The 19,067-nt window shown below is 40.8% G+C and overlaps 1 protein-coding gene across 1 annotated transcript in view; it reads left to right on the forward strand.

Annotated features, from left to right (window-relative positions):
• Nucleotides 1–19,067, forward strand: part of Ros1 (ROS proto-oncogene 1, receptor tyrosine kinase) — a 255,231-nt gene that overhangs the window by 173,748 nt on the left and 62,416 nt on the right. The window lies entirely within an intron of this gene.

The following is a 19,067-nucleotide window of genomic DNA, read 5'->3' on the forward strand; positions in this document are numbered from 1 at the left end:
TCATGTGGTTTTGTGTTTCACCTTGTTTATGTGGTGTATTACATTGACAGATTTCTGTATGTTGAACCACCCCTGTGTTCCTGGGATTAATCCCACTTGATCAAGGTGGATAATTTTTTTTTGTTTTGATGTGTTGTTGGATTTGATTTATGAGGATTTTGTTCAGGATCTTCGCATCTGAGTTCATCAGTGAAATAGGCCGGTAGTTTTCTTTTCTTGTGGCATCTCTGCCAGGTTTTTGAATTAGGGTGATTCTAGCTTCATAAAATGAGCTGGGTAGCTTTTCCTATTCTCCAATTGTGTGGCACAGTTTGAGAAAGATTGGTTTGAATTCTTCATGAAGGTTTGATAGAATTCAGCTGAGAAGGCATCTGGTCCTGGACTCTTCTTTTTTTTCTTTTTCTTTTTTTTTATTTTTATTTATTTATTTGAGAGTGACAGACACAGAGAGAAAGACAGACAGAGGGAGAGAGAGAGAGACAGAGAGAGAATGGGCGCACCAGGGCTTCCAGCCTCTGCAAAAGAACTCCAGATGCGTGCGCCCCCTTGTGCATCTGGCTAACGTGGGACCTGGGAACTGAGCCTTGAACCAGGGTCCTTAGGCTTCATAGGCAAGCGCTTAACTGCTAAGCCATCTCTCCAGCCCCCTGGACTCTTCATTTGGAGGAGGTTTCTTTTTTATTACTTTTTCAATCTCAATGAGTGTGATAGGCTTGTTTAGGAGATTAATCTGCTCTGAGTTTAGATTTGATAGATGGTATGTGTCCAGCAATTTATCCATCTCCTGCACATTATCCAGTGTTGTGTCGTAGATAGTTTTGAAAGAAGTCCTGATGATTCTCCTAATTTCACTTATGTCTGTTGTGATCTCTCCTTTTTCATATAAAATTTTGTTAATCTGAAGCATCTCTTTTTTTGCTTGATCAAATTTTCCAGGGGTTTGTCAATCTTGTTTATTTTTTTTAAAGAACCAACTCTTTGTTTTGTCGATTGTCTTAATTGTTTTCTTAGTTTCTAATTCCTTAATTTTTGCTCTAATCTTAATTATTTCTTTCCTTCTGGAAATTTTTGGGTTGGATTCTTCTTGCTTTTCCAGTGCCTTTAGGTGGATGGTTAGGCTATTGACTTGTGATCTCTGTCTTTGTAATAAAGGCATTAATGCTATGAATTTTCCTCTGAGGACCGCCTTCACTGTGTACCATAAGTTTTGGTATGATGTGTTCTCATCATTGTTCATTTGTAGAAATTTTGCAATTTCATTTTTTATTTTGTCCCATATCCATTAATTGTTTAAAAGTGTGCTGTTTAGTTTCCAGGAGCCAATGGTATTCTTGGTGGGCCTTTTTTTTAATATATATTTTTTGATTAATTATTTGTGTATTCAGCAAATACAGTCAGTTTGGTACCATTATTAGGCTCATCCATGACCTAGTCAACTCCCCATTGGCCCCTCCTTGTTGAGGTATATGGGACGTGCATTGTGGAGTTAGCCCACAATTATGGGTAAGATAAATGGCTCTACATATCATGACCCAACATGCGGCTTTGACATTCTTTCTGCCCTCTCTTCTGCAAAAATTCCCTGAGCCATGTTGGGTTCATTTTTGGTCTGCTTCAGTGATGAGGTGTTGGGGGCCTCTAAGGCTCTGGCTCTCTGGTTTGGTAGGAGTTGGTTTTTCTCTGTGTTGGTCTCTTTCCCCCTTGTGCTGGTATCTGGTTCATTAGGAAAACAACACCCTTGCTTGTTTCGCCAATTTTTCTTAGTTTCAGCCAGGGCCTTTTTAGGTATGATGGGGTGGCTCTCTCCTTAGAACCTACACCTATCTGAAAAAGAGAAGCAGATTCTCCAATGAAGAGTAAGTTAGCACCAGAACAAAATAGATAACCCTTACTTTCTTTAATAGAGAATTTAATAGGTGTTGGCCCTCTTGTAGCCCATGATTGATAGTAGCTTGGTATTGGAGAGTGGGCTTATGTTTGGATATGGTTCTGACTTGTTTCCCAGCTCCAGCAATGGATCTCATACAGCTGTGGGGATCAGTTAGCCAAATCAAGAGCAGTTGGTTCTGCAGCTTGTCTGTGTGCCACTATTGCACTTGTGTGGGCATCATGGCAGGTTATTTGCTGTTATGTATGTTAGAACATGAGTTGCTTGGACTATGGTACTATTGCCATTTGAGTCTAGATTTATGTTTCCCACCCCTTCAATGCCCTTTCCTCCCTCCCCATCCATCCTAGTGTCTAGTCCACAAGATGCTTGCTGGATATGTAAGGTATATTGAGTAGATTCAGGTTAGGTGCTGTAGATGAGTGAAACTATGTGGCGATTTTTTTTTCTGTGATTGGGTAAGTTCACTGAGAATGATCTGTTCCAGGTTCAACCATTTTTCCTCAAATTTCATTGTGTCATTTTTTCTTACTGCTGTATATAATTCCATTGTGTAGATATACCACATCTTAGTTTTCCTGTTCTAGTGATGTGCCAGGCACCTCCCCTGCAGGTATTTAGTGCTGAAGGAAGGACCAGGCTCACTGTTACCTCTCAAGGGGTTGATGAGAATGAATGAGCGTTGGACGACTCAGAACCTCTCCTAGTCACTGGAGGAAAAACCACACTGAGTCAGGAGTCTTGTTGAATCAGGAACTTGCTTTATTGTTACAAGCAGTTGCCTATATGATGTTGAGAATGAAGGTGGGAATTCTTGGATGGGGGAGAAGTAAGGGCCAGTAGTAAACCGTGACCTTTGAGATGATTGGTCCCAAATGCGCAGTTATTCCAACTCCTATTTGGAAGTAGGAGTCCAAAAGCCATTAAGCCTAGCTGGCCTGAGGCAGATCACCAAACTTTAGGTAGGCTCAGGAAGTTCCACTAGGCCTCATGCCCAGGCCTCTCAAGGCCCAACATCTCCCCCTTTTGTTTTTGTAAGGGTATTAGTCACCATGGCCCCTGTCTTAGGTTGTCCCCCTCTGGGGATCTTACCTGTCACTGGGTACCATGTGTTTAGCTTGCTGAGAACCCACTCCATGGCCTATCTTAGGTTGTCTCAGTCAGTCTGAGATCTTCCCCATCATTGGTCACATGGAGGGCAGAGGAGGTGGCAGTGGGTCATCTGAAGATCTTAATTCCTGAGTTGCCAGCTTGTGGTAATATATCTCAACCTGATGGAGTTATATTGCCTCTAACTGCTGGTTAATGAATTGTGTAATTTTGTTAATTACACTGGGCCCAACAGTGAGGATAAGGAGGAGGGGAAGGAGGGGCCTAAGTAGAGGGAGGAGGAAGGGTAAGAAGCCATGTAAGCCTGTCCACAGTGGGCTGTCCTGGAGTTCCTGCTGCCTCCTCTCCAAGTCTTCCTGGAGCCTCTTAATCTTGTCCTGGACAATTCCTGATTTACTGGTGTAAAAGCAGCATTTTTCCTATACAAACAAGCATATGCCTACCTTTTCAGCCATTAGTAGGTCTAGTCCCCTCCTGTTTTGTAGGACTACTTCAGCCAGGGAATCTAGCTGTTGTTGGAGATAGGTCTCCCTCTGATATATTCAAAAGAGGGAATAGGGAGGGCCTCATTTCCAGGAAAGATATCTACATCTGGGATTAAGGTGGCTGGGGCACAAAGGCCAATCCAATTGGTGGGCAGAAAGTTATAGGCCATCCCACCTCCACAAACATAAACCATTCCAGAAGGTGGGCAGTATTGAGCACTGGGCTCATTTGTGTTAAAAGTACAGAAGGAAGGATAAATGTATCCCACATCTATACTGGAATTATTAGGAGAAGGTGGGGCCCAAATGCAAGTTTGTAAAGGGGATCCTTAGAAAAATTTAAAATGTTTAGGGTAAGTAATGCCTTTTTTTAGTTGTTGTGTGGGGGTAAGGATTCCCCCTTTTGTTTTTGTAATTGAGACTTGAGTGTCTGATTATATCTTTTAATGATAGCCTGGCCCCAGGGTTGTATAGGATGCCTGTGGAATGTGAGATTTTCCAGGTCTGGAGAAAATCTACAAAGGCCTTGCTTATGAAGCAGGGGCCATTATCTGTCTTAACTTGGACAGATAGTCCAAGGGTGGCAAAGCATTGAAGGATATGACTAATGGCATGTTTAGATTTCTCCCCCGGCATGTGCAGATGCCCAACAGGCACTGGAGAAAGTATCAACTGATAAGAAGATATATTCAAGTTTTCCAAAGGGAGAATAATGAGTACAAGCCTAAAGCCAAAAGCCACAACACACTTCAGGAACTCCTGCTTGCACATCTTTATATTGAAATCTGAAACCTATCATCACACCTTAAGGTTCACACAATGGCACTGATCCCAGCCAGGTGGCTGCAGAATGCAGACTACAAACAAATAAACAACTGAATATATTTAGGGCCATCTATTTAAACTACCACATTCAGCCCCTGGCTCACAATAGATTTATAACAATCACACATTATAAATTATACTCAGTTCGGTTTCAAAGGTCCCCATAGTCTTGACCAACTTAAGATATTAAGACCTGTAAAATCAAACAAGTTAAACATTTTTAACATATAAAGGCACAGAATAAACATTTTTAACTGGTATAAGGCATCGCAAGGAGAGACTGAAACAATGCAAACTCAACCACCATCCAAAAGTGTTTGCATTTCTATGATAGTCTTCCCTCAGGCATCCTTTACATGGTAAAGCAATTGGACCAACTTCCTTAAGATTGTTAATGTGTTGTCATAGCAGCTTTAGTAATATAAAGTCAGTCTTTGTGCCAGTAAATTTAACTTGCTTAAAGTTTTCCAGCTTAAAATCTTAAATCTCTCAGTCCAATACCTCTAGCCAAGCACATCGGTACATTACAAATTTTAAAATTTGATCAAACTCTCTGGGCCTGGGAAGCAGGACACAGCCAGCCCTTATGCCAGTAGCCCAGTTACAACAAAGTCCTCTGCAGTCTTTCCTTCCCCTTAGAAAGCTCATAAGTCAAGCGTCAAAGTTCAATACTATCTGCACTTAGCATTCTCAGACTCTCATCAGAATAGTCCATCAAATTTGGTTTACCACTCCAGAAGACATCTTCAGTTGCAATCGCCAAGTCCATGCCTATTCCTCCAAAACAAAGGTTCCAAAAGATTAATATCCACATGGTCAGGTTCATCTCAGTCCACTCCTCAGTACCAAGTTCTGTATCAGATAGCTTCAGGTTTACTAAGATGAACTTCCAGACCAGGTACAGTTATGGAGGAAGGGATATTTATTGAAGCTTACAGATCCAGGGGAAATTCCATAATGGCAGAAAAGGCTGGTCTGCCTTCATAGGCCCAAGCAGAGAGAGAGAGAAGCACAAGTGTAAAGGTCAAAAGCCACACAGTGTGTCCAGTAGGGACATATGACCCGTTCAGAAATGCAAAAGCCACAGATGTAGCTTGCCAGGACCAAAAGTGAAAGAAAATAGAAAGAGAATGAAGAAATGTTGACAAGCAAGTACAGGTTATAGAGGCAAAGTTTAGCACATTAAATATGAAGATTGCCTCATAACTTATGAGGGTACACTCACCTGCACATGTACACCAATTGACCTCAACGAATGCCTCTCATGGGTCACTAGTCTACCAGGTTCCTGGAGCCCCACATTAGGTGCCAGATGCAAGGCTCCTCCCCGGCAGGTAGGTAGTGCTGAAGGAAGGACCAAGCCCGCTGGTTCCTTCCAAGGGGTTGAGAAGAAGGAATGAGCATCAGATGACTCAGAACCTCTACTAGTCACCAGAGAAAAACCACGCTAAGTCAAGAGTCTTGTTGAAGCAGGAACTTGCTTTATTGTTACAAGAAGTTGTCTATATAATGTTGAGAACGAAGGCAGATATTCTAGGATGGGGGAAGAGGCCAATAGTAAGCCATAACCTTTGAGATGATTGGACCCAAGCGTGAGCGCGTGGGAATTACAACTCCTATTTGGAAGTAGGAGTCCAGAAGCCATTAGGTGTAACTGGCCCGAGGCAGATCACCAAACTTTAGTTAGGCTCAGGAAGATCCACTAGGCCTCATGCCCATTCCTCTCAAGGCCCAACAGTGATGTACATTTGGGTTGATTCCAGCTCTTAGCTATTACAAATTGAGCTGCTACAAACATGGTTGAGCAAATCTCTCTGGCTTGTGGTTTGAAGGATGTAGGGTAGATGCCCAGTAAGGGAATAACTGGGTCTGTTGGTATCTCTATAGTCAGCTTTTTCAGGAGTCTCCATATTGCTTTCCAAAGTGGTTGTACCATCGTACATTCCCACCAACAGGGCATGAGTGTTCCTACTTCTCCACATCCTCCCCAGCATTTATTTTCATTTGATTTTTTGATGTTTGCTATCCTTACTGGGGTAAGGTGGAATCTCATAGTTGTTTTAATTTGCATTTCTCTGATAATTAGGGATGATGAACATTTTCTTAAGTGTGGGTTTGCCATTTGTATTTCTTCCTCTGTGAACTGCCTGTTCAGCTCATTGCCCCATTTTGTGAGTGGGGTGTTTGACTTCTTAATGTTTAGATTTTTGAGTTCTTTGTAGATTCTAGAGATTAGGCCTCTATCAGTTAGAACCTGCAAATATTTTCTCCCATTCTGTGGGTGATCTATTGCTTGTATGCTTGTCTGTAAAGAAACTCTTCAGCTTCATGTGATCCCATTGGTTGAGTGACTGTTTAAGATTGTGAGCTACTGGGGCTTTGTTCAGGAAGCTTTTTCCCCTTTCTATATCATGGAAAGTGCTTCCTAAATTTTCTTCCAGCAGTATTTGAGTTTCTGGTCTTATGTTGAGGTCTTTGATCCATTTGGATTTGAGTGTAGTGCATGGTGAAATGTGTGGATCAAGTTTCAGTTTCCTGCATGTAGTTATCCAGTTTGTCCAGCACCATTTGTTGAAGATGCTGTCTTTTTTCCAGCCTATGTTGTTCGGGCCTTTGTCAAATATCAAGTAGCTATAGTTGCTTGACCCAAAGTCCAGGTCCTCAGGTCTATTCCATTGTTCTATTCTCCTGTTTATTGACAATACCATGCTATTTTTATTACTATGGCTTTGTAATATAGCTTTAGATCAGGTATGGTGATGCCACCAGAGGTATTTCTTTTGCTGAGGATATGTTTGGATATGCGAGGTCTTCTGCCTTTCCATATGAAATTTGATATCATTTTTTTTTTCTATCCCTGTGAAAGATACTGTTGGAATTTTAATTGGAATTGCATTATTATTATTATTATTATTATTATTATTATTATTATTGCCTTTTGTAAGATTGCCATCTTCACAATGTTAATTCTGCCTATCTAGGAGCATGGGAGGTCATTCCATTTTCTCAAGTCCCCCAGAATTTCTCTTTTGAGTGTTTTTATGTTCTTGTTGTATAGATCTTTCACTTCCTTGGTTAACATTATTCACAGGTATTTTGTTCTTGTTGCTATTAAAAATGGGACCCTGTCCCTTATTATCTTTCTCTGTGTCTTTGTCATTTGTTTATAGAAAGGGTACTGATTTTTGTGCATTGATTTTTGTATCCTGTTACTTTGCTATAGGAGTGAATCACCTTCAAGAGTTTTTGGAGGGAGTCTCTTGGGTCTCTTATGTATACAATCATGTCATCAGCAAATAGAGCTAACATAACTTCTTTCTTTCAAAATTGTATCTCTTTTCTTTCTTTCTCTTGTCTTATTGCTTGAGTTCTTGAGGGAATCAGGGATTCCCTGTTACTGGCAGGAGTTGCTGAATGCATGGTGGCCACAGCAGTAAATGGATGAGTGTGTGGAGCCCTCTAAGGTTTTGCTCGATCCTTGGTGGGTCTTTTGTTGTTAATTTCTAGCAATATAGCATTGTGATCTGTTATCATGCAGGGGATTATGTCAATCTTCCTAAATATATGGAGGTAGGCTTTGTGACCCTGTGTATGATCTATTTTAGAGAATGCTCCATGGGCTGCTGAGCAGAATGTGTAGTCTGTGGATTTGGGATGGAATGTTCTGTAGATGTCTATTAGGTCTAAGTGATTGATCTATGTTTTTGTTGAGTTCTCTTACTTCCCTGTTGAGGTTCTGTTTGGGTGATCTGTCTATTACTGATAATGTATTGAAGTTCCCAACTATGATGGTGTTGGTGGTTATTTTTGTTTTATTTTCAAGTAGGTTTTGCTTTATGAATTGTGGTGCCCCTGTATTTGGTGCACACTGATTTATGATTGTAATATCCTCTTGATGGATCATTTCCTTGATAAGTAGGAAGTGGCCTTCTTTGTCTTTTTTGATTATTTTTAGTTTGAAGATTATTTTATCTGGTATTAATATAGTTACTCCTTGTTGTTTTTTATTCCTGTTTGCTTGAAATATTGTTTTCAACCCTTTCACCTTGAGAAGGTGTAGATGGGTTTCTTGAACAAAACAGATTGGAGGTCTAATTTTGTGATCCCTCCTGTTACCTTGTGTCTCTTGATGGGGAATTAAGGCCATTAATATTTAGGGTAATGACTGTTAGGTTTGATTTTATACTTGCCATATGTGTTGGTATATATGGTTTGGTGTTTTCATGGACTTTGAAGTTTTTGTGCTTTTTCTGAGTTTGGTTGTTGTGATCTCCTTCTTGTAGGCATTTGATTTTGACTATTTGATTCTCCCATGTGAAGAATTTCCTGAAATACTCTCTATAGGTTTGGTTTTCTGTTCATATAATTATAAAGCTGAGTTTTTCTTTCACCATCTATTATGAAAAATACTTTTGCTGGGTAGAGTTGTTTGGATTGGAAGCCATAGGTTCTTATACTTTGCAGTGTTTCATTTCAGGCCCTTCTAGGTCTCAGGGTTTCCACTGAGACGTCTGAAGTAATTCTGATGGGGTTACCTTTAGAGGTGATGTGCTGGTTTTCCCTAGATGCTTTTAGGATTTTCTCTGGTGTCAATGTTTAGAGTCTTAATAACAATATGTCTTGGAGAGTTTCTCCTTTGGTCCAATCTGTTTGGAATTCTGTTAGCTTCTTGTATCTTGATGGGCCATTCTTTGGAGAGAGTGGGAAATTTTTGTTCAATTATGTTGTTAAATAAGTTCTCCATGCCTTTGGTCTGAATTATTTCTCCTTCTGGTATTCTACTGATCCAGATATTAGGATGTTTAAGGGTATCCCACAATTCCCTCATGTTCTATTCACAGAAATTTTTGAAATTATTGAAACTTTTGATCTCTTGAACTGTTTCTTCCATTGTGTCTTCTAGATTCGAGTTTCTATGCTCCACATAGCTGACTCTATTCTTGAGAACTTCTAGAGGTTTGAACATGTTCTATAATGTATGCATTTTCTATTGCTTTTCTATGTACAGTTTTCATCCTTCTGTCAAGCTCCATTTTCACAGCATTTTCTGATTTTCTGTATGCTTCCTGGTATTCATCCTTGCATTTCATTATATCTTCATTTAGTATTGGCAGCTGATCCTTTTTAATTAGTTTTCTATTGAGCAAATACAGGAAGTTTGGTACCATTGTTAGGCTCATCCATGACATACCCTTCCCCATTGGCCACTCCTTCTTGAGGTATATGGGTCATGCATTGTGGAGTCAGCCCACAGTTATTGGTATGATAAATGTCTCTGCATATCCTGACCCACATGTAGCTCTGACATTCTTAACACCCCTCTTCTGCAAAATTTCCCTGAGCCATTTTGGGTTCATTTTTGGTCTGCTTCAGTGATGAGGTGTTGGGGGCCTCTGAGGCTCTGGCTTTCTGATTTGATAGGAGTTATTTTTTCTCTGTGTTGGTCTCCTTTCCCTTTGTGCTGGTGTCTGGTTCATCAGGAAAATAGTACCATTGCTTGTTTCACCAATTTTCCTTAGTTTCAGCCAGGGGCTTTTGAGGTATGATGGGGTGGCTCTCTCCTTAGGACCTACATCTATCTGAAAAAGAGAAGCAGATTCTCCAACAGAGAGTACGTTAGCACCAGGATAAATGGAATAACCCTTGCTTTTTTTTCAATACAGGATTTAATAGGTGTAGGCCCTCTTGTAGCCCATGATTGATGGTAGCTTGATATTTGAGAGAGGGCTTATGTTTGTATATGACTCTGACATGTTTCCCAGCTCCAGATATGGGTCCCGTACCATTGAGGGGACAAGTTAGCCAAATCAAGAGCAGTTGGTTCCCCAGCTTGGCTGTGTGCCACTATTGCACTTGTGTCGTCATCACAACAGGTTATTTGTTGTTAAGTAGGTTAGACCATGAGTTGGTTGGACAGATGTTGGTCATTTTCCCCAGTTGCCCATGTAGCACCTTCTGGCACTAGACACGCTGACTGTCTGGGGACTGATTCTCTCCTGTCTTCAGCCATGCCGTTCCATTTTACATGTCAGCTGCATATGGAGTCTTCAGCAATAGGGTCTTACCACTAACCTTTGGTGGGTCATCAAGTACTCTGACAGAAATCTGTTATTCTTTTAGGAAACCTGGTAGGTTTCTCTGATCAAAAGCTCATTGTGGGTTATAGCCCCATGCTGGTACGGGGAGTTACAGGTCAGTGCCCACTAAGAAAATGAGGAAAAATATAACTAATATATAAGTGTTAGAGAGGAGAGGTGAGGGAGAGTGAGGGAAGGAGGGAAGATGTAGAAGGTTTAGAAGGTTTAGGTTAGACTTGATCCTACCCTCTCCAGTGTGTTGTGGTTCAGGTGTTTTCTGTAAGGGCCTGGTAAAGGTTCAACCATTTGGTCTGCCTTTTAGGAAGTAGATTTTTTTTTTTTTTTTAAATTTTATTTATTTGAGAGCGACAGACACAGAGAGAAAGACAGGTAGAGGGAGAGAGAGAGAATGGGCGCGCCAGGGCTTCCAGCCTCTGCAAACGAACTCCAGACGCGTGCTCCCCCTTGTGCATCTGGCTAACGTGGGACCTGGGGAACCGAGCCTCGAACCGGGGTCCTTAGGCTTCACAGGCAAGCGCTTAACTGCTACGCCATCTCTCCAGCCCTAGGAAGTAGATTTTTAAGGTACTATTGCCGTTTGGTTCTAGATTAGTGTTTCCCACTCCTTGGATGCCTTCCCCAACCACTCCGTCCATCCTAGTGAGTAGTCCATGAGATGCTTGCTGTTTTGTAAGGTATCTTGGGTAGATTCAGGTTAGGTGCTGTAGATAAGTGAGACTATGTAGCGATTTTTTTTTTTTCTGAGATTGGGTAAGTTCACTGAGAATGATCTGTTTCAGGTTCACCCATTTTTCCTCAAATTTTTCTTGTGTCATTTTTTCTTACTTCTGTGTAGAATTCCATTCTGTTGATATACCACATATTAGTTATCTATTCTTCTGGTGATGGACATCTGTATTGATTCCAGCTCTTAGCTATTACGAATTGAGCCACAACAAACAGGGTTGAGCAAATCTCTCTGGCCTGTTCTATGAAGGGTTAAGGGCAGATGTCCAGTAAGGGAATAAGTGGCTCTGTTGGTATCTTTATTGTCAGCTTTTTCAGGAGTCTCCATATTGCTTTCCAAAGTGGTTGTACCATCCTACATTCCCACCAACAGTGAATGAATGTTCCTACTTCACCACATCCTCGCCAGCTTTATTTTCATTTGATTTTTTGATGTTTGCTATCCTTATTGAGGTAAGGTGGAACCTCATAGTTGTTTTAATTTGTATTTCTCTGATAATTAGGAATGATGAACATTTTCTTATGTGTGTGATTGCCATTTGTGTTTCTTCCTCTGTGAACTGCCTGTTCAGCTCTTTTCCCCATTTTGTGAGTGGGGTGTTTGACTTCTTAATGTTTAGATTTTTGAGTTCTTTGTAGATTCTAGAGATTAGGCTTCTATCAGTTGAATAACCCCAAATATTTTCTAAATTTTCTTCCAGTAGTATTCGAGTTTCTGGTCTTACATTGAGGTCTTTGATCCATTTGGATTTGAGTGTAGTGCATGGTGAAATGTGTGGATCAAATTTCAGTGGCTCTTTGTGGATATCCAGTTGGTCTAGCACCATTTTTTGAAGATGCTGTCTTTTTTCCAGCCTCTCTTGTTCAGGCATTTGTTGATTATCAAGTAGCTATAGTTGCTTGACCCAAAGCCCCGGTATTCAAATCTATTCCATTGGTCTATACTCCTGTTTTTATGGCAGTGCCATGCTGTTTTTATTACTATGGCTTTGTAATATAGCTTTAGATCAGGTATGGTGATGCCACCTGGGGTATTTCTTTTGCTGAGGATATGTTTGGATATGCGAGGCCTTCTTCCTTTCCATATGAAATTTGAGATCATTTTTTCTGTCTCTGTGAAGAACACTTTAGGGATTTTAGTTGAAATTGCATTAAATCTATATATTGCCTTTGGTAGGATTGTCATCTTCACAATGTTAATTCTGGCTATCCAGGAGCATGGGAAGCCTTTCCATTTTATCAAGTACTCCTCAATTTCTTTTTTGAGTGTTTTTATGTTTTCATTGTATAGATCTTTCACTTCCTTGGTTAACATTATTCCAAGGTATTTTATTTTTTGTTGTTGTTGTTGCTATTGAAAATGGGTCTATGTTCCTTATTTTTTTCTCTGTATTTTTGTCATTTGCATATAGAAATGCTACTGATTTTTGTGCATTGATTTTGTATCTTGCTACTTTGCTATAGGAGTTAATCTGCTTCAGGAGTTTTGTGATGGAGGCTCTCGGGTCTCTTACATATATAATCATGTCATCAGCAATTAGAGCTAACTTAATTTCTTCCTTTCCACATTGTATCCCTTTTTTTTTTCCTTCTCCTGTCTTATTGCTTGAGCTAGTACTTCCAGTACTATATTGGAAAGCAGAGGTGAGAGAGGACAACCGTGTCTTATTCCTGATCTTAATGGGAATTCCTCCAGTCTCTCTCCATTAAGTATTATTTGGGCCTTCAGAGCTTTGTATACTGCCTTTTTATGTTAAGATATGAAAAAACAATGCCAATTCTCTTTTCTGCTTGATCATGAAGTGATGTTGTATCTTGTCAAAGGCCTTTGCGGCATCTATAGAAATGATTATGTGGTTCTTATGTTTAATCTTGTTTATGTGGTGTATTACATTGACAGATTTCTGTATGTTGAACCACCTTTATGTTCCTGGGATAAATCCCACTTGGTCAAGGTGGAAAATACTTTTGATGCGTTGTTGGATTCAGTTTGCAAGTATTTTGTTCAAGATCTTTGCATTTAAGTTCATTAGGGAAATAGGCCAGTAGTTTTCTTTTCTTGTGGCATCTCTGCCTGGTTTTGGAATTTGGGTAATACTAGCTTCATAAAAGGAGTTAGGTAGCTTTTCCTGTTCTTCTATTGTATGGCACAGTTTAAGGAAGATTGATTTTACTTCTTCCCTGAAGGTTTGATAGAATTCAGCTTAGAAGCCATCTGTTCCTGGGCTCTTCTCTTGGGGGAGGTTTTTTATTACTTTTTCAATCTCCATGAGTGTGATGGGTTCATTGAGGTGATTAATCTGTACTGAGTTTACCTTTGATAGAGGGTATGTGTCCAGGAATTTATCCATCTCCTCCACATTATCCAGTTTTGTCGAGTAGAGGTTTTGGAAATAAGTCCTGATGATTCTCCCCATTTCACTTATGTCTGTTATAATCTCTCCTTTTTCATTTTGAATTTTGTTAATATGAAGCTTCTCCTTTTTTTGCTTGATCAAATTGGCCAGGGGTTTGTCAATCTTGTTTATTTTTTCAAAGAACCAGCTTTTTCTTTTGTCAATTGTCTTAATTGTTTCTTTGGTTTCCAATTCATTAATTTCTTGTCTAATTTTAATTATGTCTTTCCTTTTGGATCTCTTTGGGTTGGATTTTTCTTGTTTATCCAGTGCCTTTAGGTGGATGGTGAAGTTATTGATTTGGGATCTTTCTGTCTTTTTAATGAAGGCATTGAGTGCTATGAATTTTCCCATGAGGACCACCTTCAGTGTGTCCCATAAGTTTTCGTATGCTGTGTTCTCATTGTCATTCAATTCCAGGAATTTTGCAATTTCATTTTTTATTTCATCCACTATTCATTTATTGTTTAAAAGTGTGCTGTTCAGTTTCCAGGTGCCCTTGGGATTCTTGGTGGTTCTTTTGTTGTTGATTTCTAGCAATATAGCATTGTGATCTGATATCATGCAGGGAATTATATCAATTTTCCTAAATATGTGGAGGCAGTCTTTATGACCCAGTATATCGTCTATTTTAGAGAGTGTTCCATGGGCTGCTTAGAAGAATGTGTAATCTATGTATTTGGGATGGAAAGTTCTGTGGGTGTTTGTTAGGTGTAAGTCATCTGTGGTTTTGTTGAGCTCTCTTACTTCCCTGTTGGGTTTCTGTTTGGATGATCTGTGTATTACTGTTAATGGTGTATTGAAGTCCCCAGCTATGAAGGTGTTGGTGCTTATTTCTGTCCTATTGTCAAGTAGGTTTTTATTTATGAACTGTGGTGTGCCTGTGTTTGATGCATACATATTTATGATTGTAATATCCTCTTGATGGATTTTTCCCTTGATGAGTAGGAAGTAGCCTTCTTTGTCTTTTTTGATTATTTTTGGTTTGAAGTCTATTTTATCCAATATTAATATAGGTATACCTGCTTGTTTCTTATGCCAATTGGTTAGAGTATTGTCTTCCACCCCATTATCCTGAGGAGGTATCTGTCTTTAGTGGTGAGGTGAGGTGGGTTTTTTGAAGGCAACAGATTGAGGGGTCTAATCTTTTGATCCATCCTGTTAGCTTCTTTCTCTTGATGGGTGAATTAAGGCCATTAATATTTAGGGTAATGACTGTGAGATTTGATTTGATCCCTGCCATATTGTGGTGGTAGATGTGTGTTGTTGTTTTCATAGGCTTTGAAGATTTTTGTGCCTACTCTGGGTTTGGTTATTGTATTTTGCTTCTTGTAGGCATTTGCGTTGGGTTATTTGTTTCCTCTCGTGGAGAATTTCCTGAAATACTCTCTGTAGGTTTGGTTTTGTGTTCATATAATTTGTAAAGCTGAGTTTTGTCATGGAAAGTTTTTCTTCCACCATCTATTATAAGGGAGACTTTTGCCGGGTACAGTAGTTTGGGTTGGAAGCCATAGTTTCTTAGACTTTGGAGAGTTTCACTCGAGGCCCTTCTAGCTTTCAGGGTTTCCATTGAGAAGTCTGAAGTAATTCTGATGGGGTTTCCTTTGAAAGTGGTGCATTGTTTTTCCCTAGCTGCATTTAGGATTTTCTCTTTGGTGTCAATGTTTAGAGTCTTAATGATAATGTGTCTTGAAGAGTTTCTCCTTTGGTCCAGTCTGTTTGGTGTTCTGTTGGCTTCTTGTTTGTTGATGGGCCTTTCTTTTAAGAGACTGGGGAAGTTTTATTCAATTATTTTGTTAAATAACTTTTCCATGCCTTTGGTCTGAAATTCTTCTCCTTCTAGTATTCCAATGATTCTGATATTAGTACGTTTAAGTGTATCCCACCATTCCCTCATGTTCTGTTCGCAGGAAGTTTTCAACTTAGGGAAATTTTTGAACTCTCGAACTGTTTCTTCCATCTTGTCTTCCAGATCAGAGTTTCTATCCTCCACTTCACTGACTGTATTCTTGAGAGCCTCTAGTGAGTTTTGGACTTGTTTTATTAAGTTTGTATTTTCTACTACTTTTCTATGTATAATTTCCATCGCTCTGTCAAGCTCCCTTTTCACATAATTTTCTGATTTTATTGATGATTCTTGGAATTCATCCTTGCATTTCTTTATGTCTTCATTTAGTGTGGCCCCTGATTTTTAAGGTTCTCTTTTTTTTCACTCTCTCTAAATTCTTTTAACTCTCTTTGAACTCCATCCAATCTCTTATCAAATTATTTAGCTTAGTGATGGTAGCATCCACATGATTATCCGTCCTTTGTTGCTTTCCTGCAAGTTCTACCAGTAGGTTGGTCAATGTTGCATTGCTCATAGCTTCAATTTGATGTTCTGATCCTAATAACTCTTCTATGTTTTGGTTCGATGCATTCATTGTAGGACTGGGTGGTCTAACTGTTTTTTATTACATTTAATTTTTAATGTTATTTCTTTTGCGCTGTGGTCTGCCCATGACAGTGTATGGGCAGGTAGGTGGGTGGATCAGTCTTGTCTCTAGCACAATGGGAATCTGAGGCAACCTGGGGCAGTTGCCAAGCAGCCTGGGCTTTGGCTCCTACTTGCTAAAGCTGCCTATCTACTGCCTGACAGGGGCGCCAAAGTTGTCTGAATTCTCAAGCTGTAATGCACCAAAGCTTCCTGTGTTCTAGCTTGGAGGGGGACTGAGGTACGAAGCCCTGAACCATACCAAATTCTGGTTGGGAACATGGAACCCGGAAACAGTTTGCACTCCCCTGCCACAAGAGATTGTGGGATGGCGGTCATGGCAGACAGGTAGGGTAGGGCACCTGAGCTGGTGCAAGTGAGAGACACAGCCTGGGTTTGTGTGTCAGTTGCTGTCGTACTGGGCTCACTGAACAGTAATGTGGGCATGTGTGCAGAGCAGTTTAAGCTTTAGCATGCAGGGATTGGCATGTGATTAGAGCGCAGAGGCAGGCACAGCGATGGCTATTTGGTGTTAGGTGTGGTCTACTCACCCATGAGGGGATCCGTGATTCCCTGTTTTCCCCCCTTTATGCCCTCCCACTGATAAGGAAACCCAGAAAACTCTTCATGTCCTGCCTTTCTTTCCCCGGGACTTGCAGCACAGCTAGGCAGTCGCCATCTTGGCTGGAAGTGACAGCTGATTTTTGAGGTCCTCTTTTTTTCTTTTGCTCTCCTTCATATCTCTTAACTGTCTTTGAACTCATTCCATTTTCTTACACACAATTATCAGGCCTTTGTTGCTTTTCTGCAAGTTCTACCAGTAGTTTGTTTAGGGTTGCATTGCTTCAGCTTCATCTTGGTGTTCTTATCCTAATGTCTCTTCTATGTTTTGATTAGACATGATCATTGTAGGACTGGGTGATCTACCGGGAGTTACTTGCATCTGATTTTTCATGTTATTACTTTTGTGCTATGGTCTGGCCATCACAGTGTATGAGCAGAGAAAGTAGGACTGTGTTCTCAGTGGGTTGGTGAATAGTTGGGGGAGCTGCCTGGGTTGGCCAGTAGGCAAGCAGATGGGCTGAGTGTTCTTGATCTAACATGTGGGTGGGTGGATCAGCCTGAGCGCACACACAGTGGGAAGATGAAGCAGCCTGTGGCCAAATGCCAAAGTAGTCTGAATTCTCACTTGGCACAATGCCTAAGCAACCTAAGCTCCTGCATGGCAGGGGCGCCAAAGTTGCTTGAGTTCTCACTGGTGTGCTCCAAAGCTGCCTGTGTTCATGCTTGGAGGGATGCTGAAGCTCCATGCACCAATGCAGCCTAATCTCGCTCATGGCAGAACACTGGAACACAGAAGCAGTCTGAGCTCACCTGCAACAGGACACTGGAAGTCAGCTGGTATGGCAGACAGGTAGGGGCTTGCACCTGAACTGGTACAGGAGGACAGGCAGAGTGAGTCTGAGCTCATGTAGGCAGCTGGATTGGACCTGAGCTTGAGCATGAATGGGCAGTGGCCAGAGCAGTAAGTGGGCAAATGGGCAGAGCAGGGTAAGCCTGCACAAGTGGGGATCAGCGGTGCCAGTGTGGTGGGCAAATGGATCAATGGTGCCTGAGCTCCAGTGGGCCAGCGAGTGGAGCCTGCCTGAGGTCATCGTGGGCAGGGGTAGCAGGGCAATCGCCCCTGTGCATTAAGGCAAGTTGGTCCTCTTTCCCACAATAAGTGCAGGGGTATCCTGTCACTGGGACTGTGGTTACGGGAACTACTTGGGGGGATTGGGAGGCTGGTGAGCTCCCCATGAGTGCCAGAATCAGCAATTACCTTTTTTATCCCCCTCTGTGCCCTCCCACTGGCAATCTATTAGAGAAAACTTGCCCCTAAAAGGCCTAGGGAACCCTTAATGCCTTGCCTTTCTTTCCTGTGGAGTGTGGCACAGTTAAGCAGTCACCATCTTGGCCAGAAGTCCTCTTAAAACTTCTTAGATGGGGCTGGAGAGATGGCTTAGCAGTTAAGCGCTTGCCTGTGAAGCCTAAGGACCCCGGTTCGAGGCTCGCTTCCCCAGGTCCCACGTTAGCCAGATGTACAAGGGGGCGCACGCGTCTGGAGTTCGTTTGCAGTGGTTGGAAGCCCTGGCGCGCCCATTCTCTCTCTCTCCCTCTACCTGTCTTTCTCTCTGTGTCTGTAGCTCTCAAATAAATAAATAAATAAATAAATTAAAAAAAAAAAAACTTCTTAGATGATTCCAGAGTACAACCCAGTGTTGAAGAACCAGTGGTCTAAGGAATGTATTTTTTATTCTCTTAAACCTTAATAATTATTATTTTATTTATTTCACTTAGATTTTGCAAATGTAAAATGTCATGCTTCCAATAGTCTAGTTTTATGCTAATAAAATAATTTACTCTTTTGGGAACTTACCCTCCTCTGTGAAATATTTCATAACACTGGCCAATCATTTGGCAATGTAACCTTTAAACAAGTCATGTCCATTTAGATTCAGACAATAACATTATCATTAGTAATCTAGATTTTAAAAAATAATTGCTTTGAATGAATGCTGCTCTCAGTGCTAGCCAGAGACATTCTCTATGGAGATAGTGGTAAACACTGATGAGACTTAAAACTCCTTCAAATGAGAAAATTAGAGGCTATTGAAAGCTCAACACTAAAGGAGATCTATCACATCCTCCAAGGTTCAGGACATATTGCAGAAGAGAGGGTAAAAAGAATACAAGAGTTGCCGAGTGGGAAAGTCTACTTTGGGGCGCTGTCCTGCCCACATGAACCCATTAGTGCATCCATGACCCCACCATGTTTATCAGTACAATATCTGCACTTTCTGAGCCCATGAGCATTTTGACATAGAGAAAGAAGGAAGAAGGAATAAGTCAACAAAACAGAAGTAGTACTATCTTGAAAGGGAAGAGTCCTCAGTAGAATGGTGTTAGAGGTGGTGGAAGAAAGAGGATAATGTGACAAAGAACACAACCAAATTATATTATGTTCATATATTATAGTTCTTAATAAAAAATGGCAGTGCAAACTGAAAGCATTTAATGTATGTC

The sequence above is a fragment of the Jaculus jaculus genome, chromosome 9 (assembly GCF_020740685.1).
Source record: "Jaculus jaculus isolate mJacJac1 chromosome 9, mJacJac1.mat.Y.cur, whole genome shotgun sequence".
Taxonomy (NCBI): Eukaryota; Metazoa; Chordata; class Mammalia; order Rodentia; family Dipodidae; genus Jaculus; species Jaculus jaculus.